At 37.4% G+C, this 15,089-nt stretch overlaps 1 long non-coding RNA gene across 4 annotated transcripts; it reads left to right on the forward strand.

The window, feature by feature from the left end:
- The first annotated feature begins 81 nt into the window (after positions 1-81).
- LOC113530699 (uncharacterized) lies at positions 82-14,990 on the forward strand. 4 transcript variants are annotated; one of them, XR_008304307.1, is made up of 6 exons: positions 82-249; positions 383-466; positions 6,360-6,491; positions 7,664-7,725; positions 9,980-10,082; positions 11,344-14,990. It is a non-coding gene; the product is annotated as an uncharacterized LOC113530699 (long non-coding RNA). The 4 variants fall into 4 exon arrangements; XR_003403167.3 differs by having other exon boundaries at positions 82-238; XR_003403168.3 differs by having other exon boundaries at positions 86-466; positions 9,983-10,082.
- Positions 14,991-15,089: the final 99 nt, after the last annotated feature.

Raw genomic sequence — 15,089 nt, forward strand, 5'->3', positions numbered from 1 at the left:
GTTGTTTATGTGTAGTAAGGGGAACTTGAAACCGGCCGCCTTGCCCCATGTCCTCGCTTGTTTTCCTTCTTTCGCTCGGATTCTCCATGTTGTCGGAGCGGACTCGACTCTGGCGCAGAAATAAATACACCCCGCGCGAAAACGCACAGCTGGGACGCGCAGCCGAGAGAACGCTTAGCTGATAAGAGACAAAGTGTGCGGCCCCTCCCATGTGGACCAGAAGACAAGGCGGGAAAGCGTAAATACATAGTTAGAAATAAATATATATTTATATATATATTAAAAAAAAAAAAAGAAAAAAAAAGATAATTTATTGCTTCTGTTATGATTGCGGTCCGGAGATTAGTTTTTTTTTCTTTTTCATGGTGATTAATTGTTATAGTTGAAGGCTGATGTGCTGAGTTTGCACGGAGATGGATTGGAAAGTTCAGTCATGGTGCAAGTGCAGAGACACGGAGGAAAACAGGTAGGACACGCGCGCGCACTGTCAGCACGCTCAGCCCGTGTTGTCAAACCTGGAACCGTGTACGTTATTTCTGCATGCTGTCAGGCGACAGTGCCTCGTGTGTGTGTGTGTGTGTGTGTGTGTGTGTGTGGGGTGACAGCTTCGTGTGCTTGTAGTTTGTGTGTAACTGGGTTTGCCAGTGGAGCTGTCATGCAGCACTGTGGCGCGCGCGCGCTCAGTAACTGCGACTTGTTTACCGTTTCTTTTCTCGGCTTGCTTTTGCTGTCAGATAACATTAAACATTAAACATTCAAATCATCGGTTAAACTAGTTTAGGAGTAGGAATATGAAATAATGATACATATCAGATACTGCAATATATTTGTATGATGTATAATTAGGAGTCTTGATTATTATTATTATTATTATTATTATTTTCCCTTAGAGTTGTTTGGCTAGCTGTTTAGCTTGTTGTTTGCTAATTACGCGTTTGTTATATTTCTGAGTTGTTTTAAAGCCTATATTGTCGTTTTTATTGTTTAGCCTACACGTTTGAGGCGACGTTGTTTTTCCTCCTTATGTTGTGAAGCAAAATGTCACCCAAATGTAACCCTGCTGTAGCCCACTTGCTGGAAGATGTTTACACAACACAGCACTTCAGTTAGCGTCCATTTTCTTCAGCATTCCATCCATTTTCTTAAGAAAAGAGTGCTAAAATAAGTGTAAAACACACTCCAGCCGAGCCAGTGTAAGGTGTCGCGGTGGAATAAATACACACACACACGTTAGCTGTTAGCTGTTAGCTACACTAGCATACACGCCCTCCTCCCTCCGCCTGCACAGTGTTGTTGACAGTCCGGGTTTACAGCCTGTGTGAAGATATGTTCTGCCATTTTAAAACTAACCGCGTTCCCCAATTCAGCCTACTTTAGTGCTAATTACTCACAAATTTGCGGATAATTACCAAAAAAACCCTCATCCCTAAACATTACCTTTACTCACAGTCTCTCATAAGTAGCCTATTCGGTTTTTTATTAGCTGAACTTTGTTATTTGGTGACCTTTGTTAACGTTTGGGTGGTTCTTGTGGTGTATTGTGTTGCACTGTAGCCTGTGGTTAGCCATAGGTTTGTGTACACTTTAGTTCTTTGAGGTAGTGGTAAAGAAAAAAAAGATAAATAAAAACTTTTTTGAGATGTTTTTTAACAAAACTACATGTCACATTATTGGTCTCTTTTAACTCCTTGCTGCAAAAAAAAAAAAAAAAAAAAACCCAGAAATCCTCAGGATTTGTAATGTACCTTTTTAATGGTTATAATGGGAATTGTATTGCTTTTAATGGAAACTCTAATGGTCCCTATGAGTCTCTACTGGTAATTTGTTTCCTTCTTTTGGTGGTATGTCTAGTGGACACCATTAAGGACCGGTAAAGGTTTTAATGGTTAGCTGATGGTTTGTAATGGCATTTTTTAGTGGAACCCATTACAATTTCTGTGATGGTTTCTATTGTTTTTTCCAGCAGGATCTTCTGAACAAAGTGTTACTGAAGTATGTTCCCATTTCTGCTCGATATTTTTAAAGGAAAAGTCCACCCTGAAACACATTAAATACACTTAGAATGAAATATTTGTGATGTTTTAAGCGATTCAGGTGCTAATTTGTTGGCTGGTGTTGTATTTTTGTTATTCCTGTGAGATGTAAGTGCTTGTGTGCTGCTCTGATGTCATTGCTAGCTCAGTTACAGTGGAGTTTAATTAATACTTTGAACAATCTCAAACATAAGTGATAAGTCAGGTTCTACTGTTAGCTCCTAAAAACTGTTTTCTAGCATCATGTTAAGGAGAAATCGGATGTAGAAGTAAATGTTGGATTCAGAGTTCCAGGATGCCGTGCATGAGATGAGATGAGATGACATAAGATGACAAGCGTGATGGAGTTGATGGTGGAAGTAGCATGAAAGTTGAAGCTTTGAAAGCTGATCTGTTTGAACGAAGTAAACAGATGAGGAGTTAAGAGAGCTGGACAGACTAAAGAACTAAAGCACCGCTGAATCAACTGTTGACCAACATGTCAATGAAGGAAGTAAAAACTAAAAAATGTCAACTCAGAATTTCATTACAGTATAAATATTGGAGGCGATTACAGATTACATTATATAGAATTATAATTATAAAGAGTATTGTGCATGCTGTGTAGTTTTTAGGCTATATAAATGTAAAAGAAGCAGGCAGTCTACTTTACTGAGGAACGATTAGCAAACAAATGCTTTTTGAACTACTGTTTAAAGTTTATTTGTGAGTGTATATTGGTTAAATGTCTAGCATACACACAAAAACGAATGCGATAAAAGCAAAAGACGGAACAGTCTGTGCTGTTTAGGCTGTGCATGCAAAACCCTTACTGTTGTTACGTAACGCAATAACATTGCTTAAGAACTTATAGCGGTTTAAATCAGGTAGCTGTAAATCAAATGCGTAAGTACTGCAATCTCACAATTCATGTTCATCTATATTTCGCTTGAATCTTCCCAGGATTAGATTGATCCGAATCCAGCAAACCAAGATAAGATGTTAATAGAAATGACAAAATTAAACGATTTAATATGTACATTTTCACTAAGTTGTCCTGTTTGACTTGTACTGCTGTCAGTGTGGATATTATCTACTTTACTTATTAACATTTTAACTGGATTAAGAGTTCATGTAATATTGTTTTTAGCTATGAAAAAGTGACTATTATATAGAAAACAATAGGTATTAAGCTGTAGCAGCAAATATTTGTGGATATGCACTTAAAAGTTGCATAGATTGATTGACTAAACTGGATCTTTGGATCACTAAAAAGAATCAGATTCATGAAGTGAACTGATCCATAGCACCTCCATCAAGTCCCTTTCTGGCCTTCGAAAAAGTTTTGACAAATGGAAATTTATTTGTAATTTATCAAGTAGCCAAAATCAGTGTGAATTCAGCTTAGAATTAAATTAATTGTTACAAGTTTAAGTCTGAATAAGAAGCGGAGAAAGGGTGTGGCATAGAAAAGCCTGCTAATGGGTCTTATACCATTCACGGCTTGGTGGTGTTTCTGTTCTTTAAACGTACTTTGACCCAACAGACACATCATTTCATTGTGTTGTATCTAAAGGCTGTGTTTAAAACGAATTGTAAGAGAAACAGAAATGGGTGTTTCTGTGTGTTTTTCTGCTGTAGTCATCTCCCCATGAAATTCTCTTTCACAAAATCGCCCACAGGTTTTCTCAACAGAATGTGTCTGTAAGATGCAAGTCTGCATCTACGAGTTAAAAGGAGAAAAAAAAGCTTGAAAATTGTGAGTCTGGCATCATCTTGTGTTGTGTTAATATGATACCAGCAAATGCGGCGTAGTCGAAACTATTCTCTGTTGTATTGTAAAGGCACTCACTAAAGTAACTTATGAAAGTAATAAGTTACAAGAGAAGCTGTGACGTCTTGGATTACAGTGTTACAGGTTGATATTAACACTACCTTCTCATTACACACAGTATTTCATTTTATTATTCAAGTTTCTTTGGATTTAAATTTGTAATGCTATTCATACAGAGGTGCACACAATAACAGTTTTGTTAGATTTATTGTTTTGGGGGTTTAAATGCTGTTGAGAGTGTAGAATAGCCCTAATTTATATAGTTTACATATGCATACTGATAACTACAGCTGCGTGAGATAAATATATATTTATTTGCAGCTTAGATGTGACTATTTTGTTTTATATCTTTCTTTAATTTGACCTTCTGCAATTACTGACATATTGACACTTGGTATAATGAGTTTTTGGGAATCTGTTTTCTTTTAGCAGAGTTGATTTTACAGTAGACTACTCAAATCTAGTTGAAAGGTCCAACACCCTTCCTAGGTTTCCCTACGTTGCTCCTAATGATTGTGCAATATTATTTCCATCTGCGTATATCAGATCAATCAAGAGTGGTAGATCAAGGTGATTATGGATCACATTTATTCCTCCATTTCATGAGCCTGTGGTGCTTTATCAATGAGCGCAGAGATGGACACATGAACAGTAAGCGGTGACGCAGGGGGCCATTTTCCCTTCATCCCGCTACACAGTAGCCTACACACACTGCTCATGTGTTACATAAGATGATTCCTATGGCTATATAAACACCTCAAAGAGAACGACAGGGAGAGAAATGAACAAGGCTTCGTGCTGTTATTTCAAACTCATTATCTTGAATTATATCTGAATATTGAAGTTAAAAAAAAAAGAAAAGAAAAATGTGAGCTTGCAGCAGTAGATTGCTGTGCAAACAGATTTCCCCAGAGATGGAACTGTTTGATATTCAGGGCACTTTGCAGAGTCTTTTCTTTTTTTCTTCTTCTTTTTTTTTTTTTTTTTTTTCTTCAAACCTCCCATGTAATCTAAAAAGCATGTGCATTGATTAAACTATTTGCAAATGTAGATATGCCCGAGACCTTAAATTCACATAAGCCATCCATAATGCATCTGAAAGTCTGTCACTGATGTTACTGTATGAAACATGATTCTCATTTCTGCGCCTGCGAGCTCTGGCTTTGTGGCATATGCACTGCACGGGCTCGTTCCTGCCAGACTCTCCTGTGATGAAATGGCGGGAGTGTTTGTGTGAGCGCTCGTGTGTGTGTGTGTGTGTGTGTTTTGCACTGAAGCTGCATCTGACATGTGTGGGCTTTCCCACCCTCTGCGATTATATAACATATACTAGCCATAGCCAGCAACCTCATTTAAAACAGATTTTTAGAGTTTCTGTGCAGGAGAGGGGACACTGAGCACAGGGGACGAGTTTCACTGATTAAAAAGAATGGAGCTTACGTCGTGTTCCAGTTCTGGCTCAGAGCAGGTGGTCAATCCTTACATTTCTTTACCAGTGATTATTTGAAAAAGTGAAAGATCTGAGAAGCACTGGTAAAGAAACACAAGGTTTTAAAAAGGTTTTTAAAAGGTTAAAGTGCAAATGTGAAAAGCTTTCATTTGATTTAAGCACACATGCTGATAGTGTAGGCATTTTGTGATTATGCAATAGCCAAGTCGATAGCCAAGTGTTTTGAAATACCCACTGAAATGTTGTCTTTGAAGGTTCTCACTATTGTAGTAATAAGTTTAGACGCCTGGGCTTGCACTCTCGCACTCGTTTCGTCATTTAGCCACGGACTGGTGGTGGGTTTAAAAGGGATCACGGTAAATCTTGTTATTCATTTATGCCTAATGTAATTTTATGTAACTTAATTAGCAGTGAAATGGTTGTAGCTCACCCACATGCAACATACAAGCTCATATTGTAAGGAATAAAACACAACAGGGTTTGCTGTTATAAGAAAAAAATCAATGACGTGGTGGTGTGAAGTGACCCAAAGCAGAGTTATTTTTACTACGTGATTATTATAACTACATGATTATTTTCAGATAACAGAAATACCAGAAATATGTCCTGAAATATTTTATTCCAGATATTTTATACCACGCTGATTTGTCAAGGCTGATCATTTTTAATACTTACAGAACAGCATTTTGCATTTATATAAACATTTATAGTTATGTTTAATGTTGTGGAATGACCATAAAACAAGTTAGCGCCTGTTATCGCTTACATTATAGCAGCTATAAACAGTCATTCCCTCACCAGCCTTCTTTTATTTTCTCTCTTAAAATGAATAAAACTTCAGCCACATCAACAATTGCACGTTTTTAATCCATTTATGTGGAGCTTCTGTAGAAACGATAATGTAGTAGAATTAGCTCATTAGACCTGTGATTTGACTTGCTGTTATAGAAATTTAATTAACATCTTCTGACCAATCAGAACTGAAAATTCAACAGTGCTGTGATATAAATAGTTTATAAAATCTTTTTATAAAATCTTTCTTCTTTGTTTTCTTGTGGGTCAGGTGTACAATTCCTTGAATTCAAATTACTGGAGACGAAACATCTTTTACTGAAGCCTTCAAGCTCAGGATGCCGAGCGGTAAATGCCAACTACCCATGATGCCCAGCCTAAGGATAGCGGTACTGCTGGCAAGGTAGCACCATTTTACAGATCTGTTCACATGCAAGTTCTGAATGATGATCCTAGTTTTCAGGTCCATCAGAAAGAGAGCAAGCTGTTGCTATGTGGCTGCAAAAAGCTTCCCATAATTGCCAAATTTATCACTATTATGTATCATTAAGCACAGCTGAAAAATAAAAGAATGCAGCTAATTACATGTTTAGTACTAATTACTATTTAATGCTTTTCCTATTAGCTGTTATAATAAATCCAAAGCATTGGGAATTTCTGGTTGGAAACATCATCGTGGAATTGGGTTTGGATTTCATCATAAGCAGAAAAGCAAATTTGTACCTTGATCTCAAATACTCACACGTTGTGTAATTAAGAACAACGGGCTTTTTGTGAAAGCAAGAACTGGCTCATGTCTGTACTGAGTGGCCTACTGATTTAGTAAATAAAGGCGAACAGAAAATAGGGCTTCTTCTTTTTACTAATTTGCATGATGAGATCTTATGACTCTTTTTTTTTTTTTTTTTTTTTTTTGCCTGATGAGCAGATCCTTTCTAATCTGCAACATTCCCTTTGCTTACTGAAATGAATCTAGCAGATTAATTGGACAGAGAATACACAGGAGCACTATTCAGAGCCGTGCTCACTTATGCATATAAATCATTTTACCCCATCTTCGCTATCTCCACATGCTGCAAGTTGTACGAAACTAGAACAAACTAATGAGTTGTATAACAAACTAGTCTATTTATAGTCCCGTTTACATAGACTCCAGTGTAGTCTGACTCAACTGCAGTGTCAGACGCATCCTATATGTTTATCCACATGTGAGCTTCCTGCGCTTTCTGAAGCTGAACAAGACACCATGTTTGCATGAAGTGCCACAAAAAAATCACAAATATCCTGGAGTCACTGGTGTGTTTATATTTCCAAATGTAAATTATTTTAAGTCTAGGTCAACTAAGATCTTGGTTGGATCATGATAATTCTGATTAACAGATGTATTTTGGATCATTGGTGTGCATGTAAACATAGTTAATATATATATAGTAATTATTATTTATCAGAAGCATCATGCTGATGGTTTAAAACAATCATTCACCATTTTACACGGTGCAGCGATACTAGAAATACAAACCTGGTGTTTGATGAGTTCCTGGCACTGACCTCTTGTTGCTTTCATCTTGCTTGTAGATCCCAGTTAAATGAGTCTGGTCATGAACCTGGATGAGACGCGAGTATGGAGTTTGCTTAAGGTATTGACATGTCACTCAAAACAGTGTTAATCCTACGTGGTTGCATTAATACTGAGGAGTTACCCTCCAATTATTGCCCATTATCACTCAACACAGAGACAAAATATTAGAAGCAAGATTAGCTGCTAGAATTGAAACTGTTATTCACCCAGATCAATCAGGCTTCATTAAAGACAGATAATCAGCCACCAACATGTGCAGACTTCTCAACCTGATACACTATACATCACATAAAGATGTGGATACAGAGAAAGCCTTCAACTGGAAATTCGTATTATTATTACCACACTAAATAAATTCAGTTTTGGGGAATCATTTACTCAATCTGGCAATTGTAGAAACATTATAGAAATTGTTCAGAATTATACAGATCATGTCCGTCAGTTTACAGTTTAGTATACGAGAGTTGAGCCAAGAAAACAGAAAATAATCAACCTATTTACTTAACATTTATGACTAACCTACAACTAAAACTAGTGTTGTAACAGATTAAGCATTTAAACCAGGATGTGTGATAATATTTGAAATAGAATCAAATGATCTAGGTAATATAAAACAAGGTAAAAGGACAAAATTCCAGAAAAAAAAAAAACAGGAGAAAATTAGTACTAACACCATAACACTGGTTGGATGTTTTACCAAGAACTAAAACATCCATGTTAATGTATCCTGTGCTTATACAATGATGACTAAGATATCAAATAAGACACTTTTGACAAAGAAACTCTTGGTTACTTTCATTTTGTAGCTTCAAATCTGCAAAAGTATCAGCGCTAACATGGAGCCAAGCCTCCCAATAAGGTTATTAATACATTATCTTTGCTTTAGCCTGTACCCCAGTGCTGGTTGCGCTGTGTCTGGGGACATGTGGCATGTAGGACTTCATAAGAAAATGGTGGTTTTTCTGTGAGAACTGGAAGACTTTTTTTTTTAAATATTTTTATTAGCAGAGTCACTAATGGGAAGTGAGCTGGGGTGTTTTTTTTATTTTTCCTGAAACAAAATTGGACAGTGTGCGCCCCCTTGTGTTCAAACGACCAAACGTTTTCCTGTTCCTGTTTTTTTTCCATTTACAGCAGTGAAAAATATGCTTTAAGATGGGTAACTGAACAACTTGGGACCTAAAGCTTAGGGGTGGAGTTGTAATTTTTGAGTAAAACTCTCATTTTTAGAATTATAATATTATTAAAATATTAGGGAATAATGGAGGCTAACTAACACATTGGTGGCTCAGAAGGTCAAATTCGTGTGCATTCAAATAAAGATTTTTTTTTTGTTTCAATAAACCCAAAATATTTTTTAGTGACAGCTTACGGTATTGAATGGGAGGTCTAAGAAATTCTACTGTCTATTAGTAACTTGGCATTACTACCACTACTGCTACTACTACTACTTAATAGCACCTTCAGTTAAATGCCAAATTAAAAAGATATGTTTTCAAACACGTTTTAAAGGAGTGTATGCTTTACTGCTTAATAGAAAAAGGCATTTTGGCATTTGTATATAAGACCTTGAAAGAGAAAGCAGGCTTAGCAATGCTAGCCTATTTCATTTTTTAAATCTACGTTTGCTAATTTATATCAACAGTGATGCTAGGCATAGTGATGTCACACTGGAAGCATACATTCTGTATAGATAATATTTCTATATTTGTCAATGTGTAAACTATGTATATTGTCAAAAGATTTTTTTTTTCTCTTTTGATTTTCAGCAAATAAGCAACTATACTTGTCATGATTGCCACAAGTGTTTTTTCACTGCATCCTCGTAAGCATGGTGTTTGGCTTCTGCCTGGTTCAAGTAATCCAGGATAGGTTGGTTCTCACTAGTGCGGCCTATTCTTGATTACTTGTGTCATGAGGAAGCTGCTAGCAGCAGAATGTGAAGCTCTTCCATGCTGTCATGCTTCATAATGGGATAAGAGGCATGTTTGATCACGTAGTGTTTTATAAGACTGTATGTCGTTACTGAACTAGATGAAAGGAGAAGTGAATTGTAAAGAGGGATAAGCCCTGAAGCAAAGATGTCACTTGCAAGTACTCTTGTTATTCCATCAGTGGTGTACAAGCTTCTCATACAAATGAAAACTGAAGTTTATTGTTGTAAGAAATTATTCCTGATCTGTACTTTTTTTTTTTTTTAGTTACAACTTTATTTTTCCATCCATTCTCTTCCTTGTCTTTCTTCTACTGGTCTACTACGTAGACTGTACATCTGACTTGCTTTGTTATTCCATGAGTACTATGTGTTCTAGCAGGGCTGAGATGACCTCATGACCCTTACCCTGGATCCTGGTTTTCCCACCCTGTGAAAAGAACCCCATGAGGAACCTCATCATACCAGCTGTCCTCGTCTCGGTAGGTCACGTAGGTTTAGGACATAAGCTGTTCTCCATATGTGACACTGTGAAGAATTTGTGACTGTGTGACTGTTGCTTGACATTTTCCATAAGGCAGAAATCAAGCCAGTCTGCAATATTGCAAACTGTAAATGGCCCCACATTTACACAGAGGTTTCAACATTTACAGTTTAGCTGCAGCAATCTAGCCAACAGCAAAGATAATTCACTGAAGGGGGAAGGATACAGGATGGGAAAAAAGTGAACCTTTGAATTCATGAACCTTTAAATTTGTGAACCAACATCTTTCCAAACTGCTCATGCTGCGTCACAGGGCAGTGTAACACACTTTGGAGGAAAGTGCTATCTGCCCTCTTCTGCATACATAAGCTCATGATTGGCTGGTGTCACTGTGATTGACAGGGGAGAGAGCATGTCATCCCTTCCACATAGAGAGCACAGCCAATACTTGACATGCTTGGCTATGCTTTCCAGACCCCACTTTCCCGATCCCACTTTATGACCCATTGCTTTAAAAGACCTAAAAAAAAAAAACAGAAATACCAGCAACAATGTAGTCACTCGTCTTTCTAGGACATCCGACGCGATGGTTTTGTCAGACTAATCACATAGATTTCTGCATGCTGATTTGCAGTGATTTGAGGGTCATTCTTAAACCAGCTTTACTTGAACATCTTTAAATTCTGTTCTGGACCTCTCATGCAGATGTGGATAATCACCTAACAGCTCTGTGAATTTTCTCTCAGATGTGTTCATGCTGTTGCGTCGATGAGTGCACAAACAAGAAAAGCAGCCAGAAAATTAGAAATAGAAAAAAAATGTCCATCTGTGTAAGCAACCATGTAATATTTGGTCCAATAGCAAACAGAACAAAAATGTTTAGCAATTTCGCTTGCCAGCATGCGCATACCACAACATATGAACTCAAACCACTGCACATTCTTGCTCAGAAGATGTCTGTTGGTTTCAAAATATCCCATTCTCAAAGTACCCATTCAAACTTCTGTTCAGAATAGGTTTCTAAAACATTCAGGCCTCATATGATGTGATGTTTAGGTTGTATGCCATTATAAAAAATACTCCAGATCTGAATTCAACTTAGAAGGAATGAATAAATTATATAAAACAATTTACAACATGTGTGTGTTACAGATTGAAATGCTTTTGAGACCAAATACAGTCTTTACTTAAGAATTATGTGAACAACCTTAAATATAATGATAACTATAAATCTATAAAAATTGTTCATCTCTGTGCAGGCTCCAGAGCTGTATTGATGTTAGCATGTGGATGATGCTGAGCTGCTTCACCTCATCGCCTTTGTCTGAGGAGCTGAATTTGCCTGATTGATTTGCCAATTTAAAAAGAAAAAAACTAAACCAGAGCTGATATTTTTACTTGAAGAGTATATTATTGTATATTTTCTGTAATGAAAAATGGAGACAAGTTACAAATATTGTAGACTGGCTGGAGTCCACCACAATGTACATCTAAAGCTCATCTCTATTAGCAGCATAGTTTTTCTGTTTTCATCTGCTCTACTGCACATCTCCGAAGATCTACACATTTAGACCTGAGTATATTGTAACCAACTATGCCAAGTCTGTATCAGTAAAAAAAACCCTCTGAAATCTGTCTCGTGTGTTGTTATAAAATATTCTGGATCACATAACATCAGAATCTTTTACTATTAAAGTCTTCAGGCATGTAATATGCTGTAAGTACAGTGTCTCTATTAAAGCAACTTTTAAAAAACTGCTAGTTTTTCTGTTACTTCATTTATAAAGTCTTGCTCGGACTGTAGAGCAGCAGTATGATGTGTGACGCAGGTGCTACAGTAACCCTGCACGTGTATTCAGGTTAGGTTCGGTTCAACTTGATTGTACTCGTACTTTGACAATGACAGAGTAAAATAAAATGAAAATACGAGTACAGAGTAAAATGAAATGCAGTTAGCAACCAACCAGTAGTTAAAATAGCAAATAAGTTATATGAGATAATAAGGTTATGGTGCAATAAGTTAAGATAACAGTGTACACGTAAAGGTAAACAGTATGAAGCATACCAGTAATGCAAATGGCAATTAAGTTAAATGAAATAAATAAGAATTATGGTGCAATAAACAGTTGAGATAAACAGTATACAGGTAGAGGTAAACAGCATGATGCATGCAGATGTGCAAATAGCAATAATGTGCAAATAACAGTCTGATATGAATAACTAGTAATGACAGATAATTGCAGATGATGGCAGTAATGTACAATACAGTGTACTAGGGCGTCTGATTTTACTGTTTAGGTATTAGGTGGAGGCTGGTAGTTAATGCTTAGAAGCTGAGTTCAGCATGAGTACAGCTGAAGGGATAAAGCTGTTCATGAGTCATTTTATGAATATTTGGTATCTAATCAGCAGCAAAGCACATATTACACACACGTATTACATTTTTCCTCCTTTAGGGTAAATTGGCCTTATTTTTTTCTCTATATTTAAAGAGTCTGCGTTTCATCTAAGCCGAGAAGGTAGCAAGAGTATACAGGTAAGCAAATTAAGGTTGTTATAAAATTATAAAAAATAATGTTAAATTGTGATTAAATGTTATGTAAATATTGCAAAAAATGAAAATATCACCCTGTGCCTTATTAGAGTACACTGATCAGCCATAACATTAAAACCACTGACAGGCGAAGTGAATAACACTGATTATCTCGTGACAATGGCACCTGTCAAGGGGTGGGATATATTAGGCAGTAAGTGAACAGTCAGTTCTCAAAGTTGATGTGTTGGAAGCAGGAAGAATGGGCAAGCATACGGATATGAGCGACTTTGACAACGGCCAAATTGTGATGGATAGATGACTGGGTCTGAGAAGCTCCAAAATGGCAGGTCTTGTGGGGTGTTCCTGGTATGCAGTGGTTAGTACCTACCAAAAGTGGTCCAAGGAAGGAAAACTGGTGAACCGGCGACAAGTCATGGGCGCCCATGGCTCACTGATGTGTGTGGGGAGCAAAGGCTAGCCCGTCTTTCCCGATCCCACAGAAGAGCTACTGTAGCACAAGTTGCTGAAAAAGTTCATGCTGGGTATGACAGAACATTGTTAGAACACATAGTTGTAAAATGTGGTTAATGTAGCCTTCCTGTCAGCTCAAAGCAGCCTGAAGCTCTTGACCTGTATCTGCATGATTTTATGTATCGTGCTGCTACTACATGATTGGTTAACTACATAACTACAGAAATGAGCAGGGGTATGGGTGTTCCTAATATAGTGGCCAGTGTATTTTTAGGCTTGTATTATTTTTATGGTTGGCCAATTAACACATCATGCCATGCAATTCTCAAACGTTCTTATCATCATTGTTTTTTACTCACATAAACAAATGGTGTGTACATACCAACTACCCAACAGCAAGAAATGACAAGTTCACATAAGTGTATCATGTGCCAATACTTTTTTCAGCCTTAGGCAGACTTGCCCGTACTTGACTGTAGCTCAGTTAAAAATCAGCCATTACTGCTTACGTAAACACACTGCACATAATATGTGGCAGCACAAGCCTTTTGTGAATTGTTCAGTTTTATTTTTCCCCACTGCAGCCCACTGGTGTATTTACTGGTGGAATGATTTTCACTGATCTTTCAACTTGCCAAATATTTCCTAGGAGTTCTGAATTAATTAACAACGGGACGTTGTTTAAAAAAAAAAAAAAACTTAGGGGCTCACATCTCTATTAAAGGCCAGATTTAATGCCAGTTTGGCACCTTAACAATACAGGCCTTTAAATAGTATTGCTACCAAATGTAGTATTCTAATAAAAAATGCATTCTTTGTTGGACTGAAATTCAGTCTTTAAGGATGAAAACACAAAGGGATGTCCTGTATTAGGAAAATAATCAACTTCAGGGTGGTACGATGGAGAGATCAGAGTGCTGTTACCACCCTGAAGATTATTTCGCCATAACGGCACATCTTGAAGCACAAACTTCTCTGTCCTGAAGACTCTGCCATGACAGATAAAGTGAGTTCTGACACGGGAGACCAATCAGATTAGACAATTCTAACATTGTTGTAGTACAAAACATAATAATAAACAAAAAACAAGCACTGCAGTCAGGCTTCCTAGAACAGTCGAAGCTCAGTGTTTAGGGTTATTTGCTATTTTAAGACTGTCCGAGAACTGCTGTTGGGTCCTTCACCAAGGCCTTTTACATGCAACTAATTAGATACATTTCCAAAATCTTTTATCCAAGTAAGCTAAGAGCAGGCGTAATGGGTGAGTTTACATTGCTGGCTAAGGTCAACTTGCTTATGTTGTGCAGGCGCTGAGGCCAGCTGCATAAAGTCAGTCTCATACAGTGACTTGCATAAGACCTATGAGGCCAAAATTGAACTTTGTGGCCTTGGGATAAAGAACTGAGTTTGGCAGAAACCCTACTCTGCATATCACCTTGAGAACATTATCTTCCCCCAGCGAAGCATGATGGTGGGAGCATCATGTTGTGAGGATGTCTTTCATCAGCTGGGACTAGGAAACTGGTCAGGGTTGAAGGGAAGATTGATGGAGCCAAGTACAGGGCAATCCTAGAAGAAAACCTGTTCCAGTCTGCCAGAAACAAGCTCGGTTCTGGATCCTGGATCCTGCCAAAGGGCATGTCAAAGTCTAGCTGCTTTAGTGAAAACGCTGGCAGCACAGCAGTGGGTGTCTCACTTACTTCTTGGGCAAAGAATGGCTTTTATAGTGACCTTAGCCTTGAATGAAGGGATTTGTAAAGCCCTGATTAGACATCGTTCACTTGACCTCATTAGGTAAAAGTGCACCAAATGACCTTTAGTATTATTGGAATTGCAATGGCTCACTGCACAAACTACAGATAGCTGGTCTTAGGTGTTAATCTTTCTTTAAAGTTTCAGAGCTTCGAGCCCTTATTCCAGATTTTTCTTCTTTTTTATTAGTATACATCTAGCATTTTCTGCAAAACACCACTAGACATAGCGAACAAAAAAAATTAG

This window comes from Pangasianodon hypophthalmus, chromosome 16 (genome assembly GCF_027358585.1).
Source record: "Pangasianodon hypophthalmus isolate fPanHyp1 chromosome 16, fPanHyp1.pri, whole genome shotgun sequence".
NCBI classification, from domain to species: domain Eukaryota; kingdom Metazoa; phylum Chordata; class Actinopteri; order Siluriformes; family Pangasiidae; genus Pangasianodon; species Pangasianodon hypophthalmus.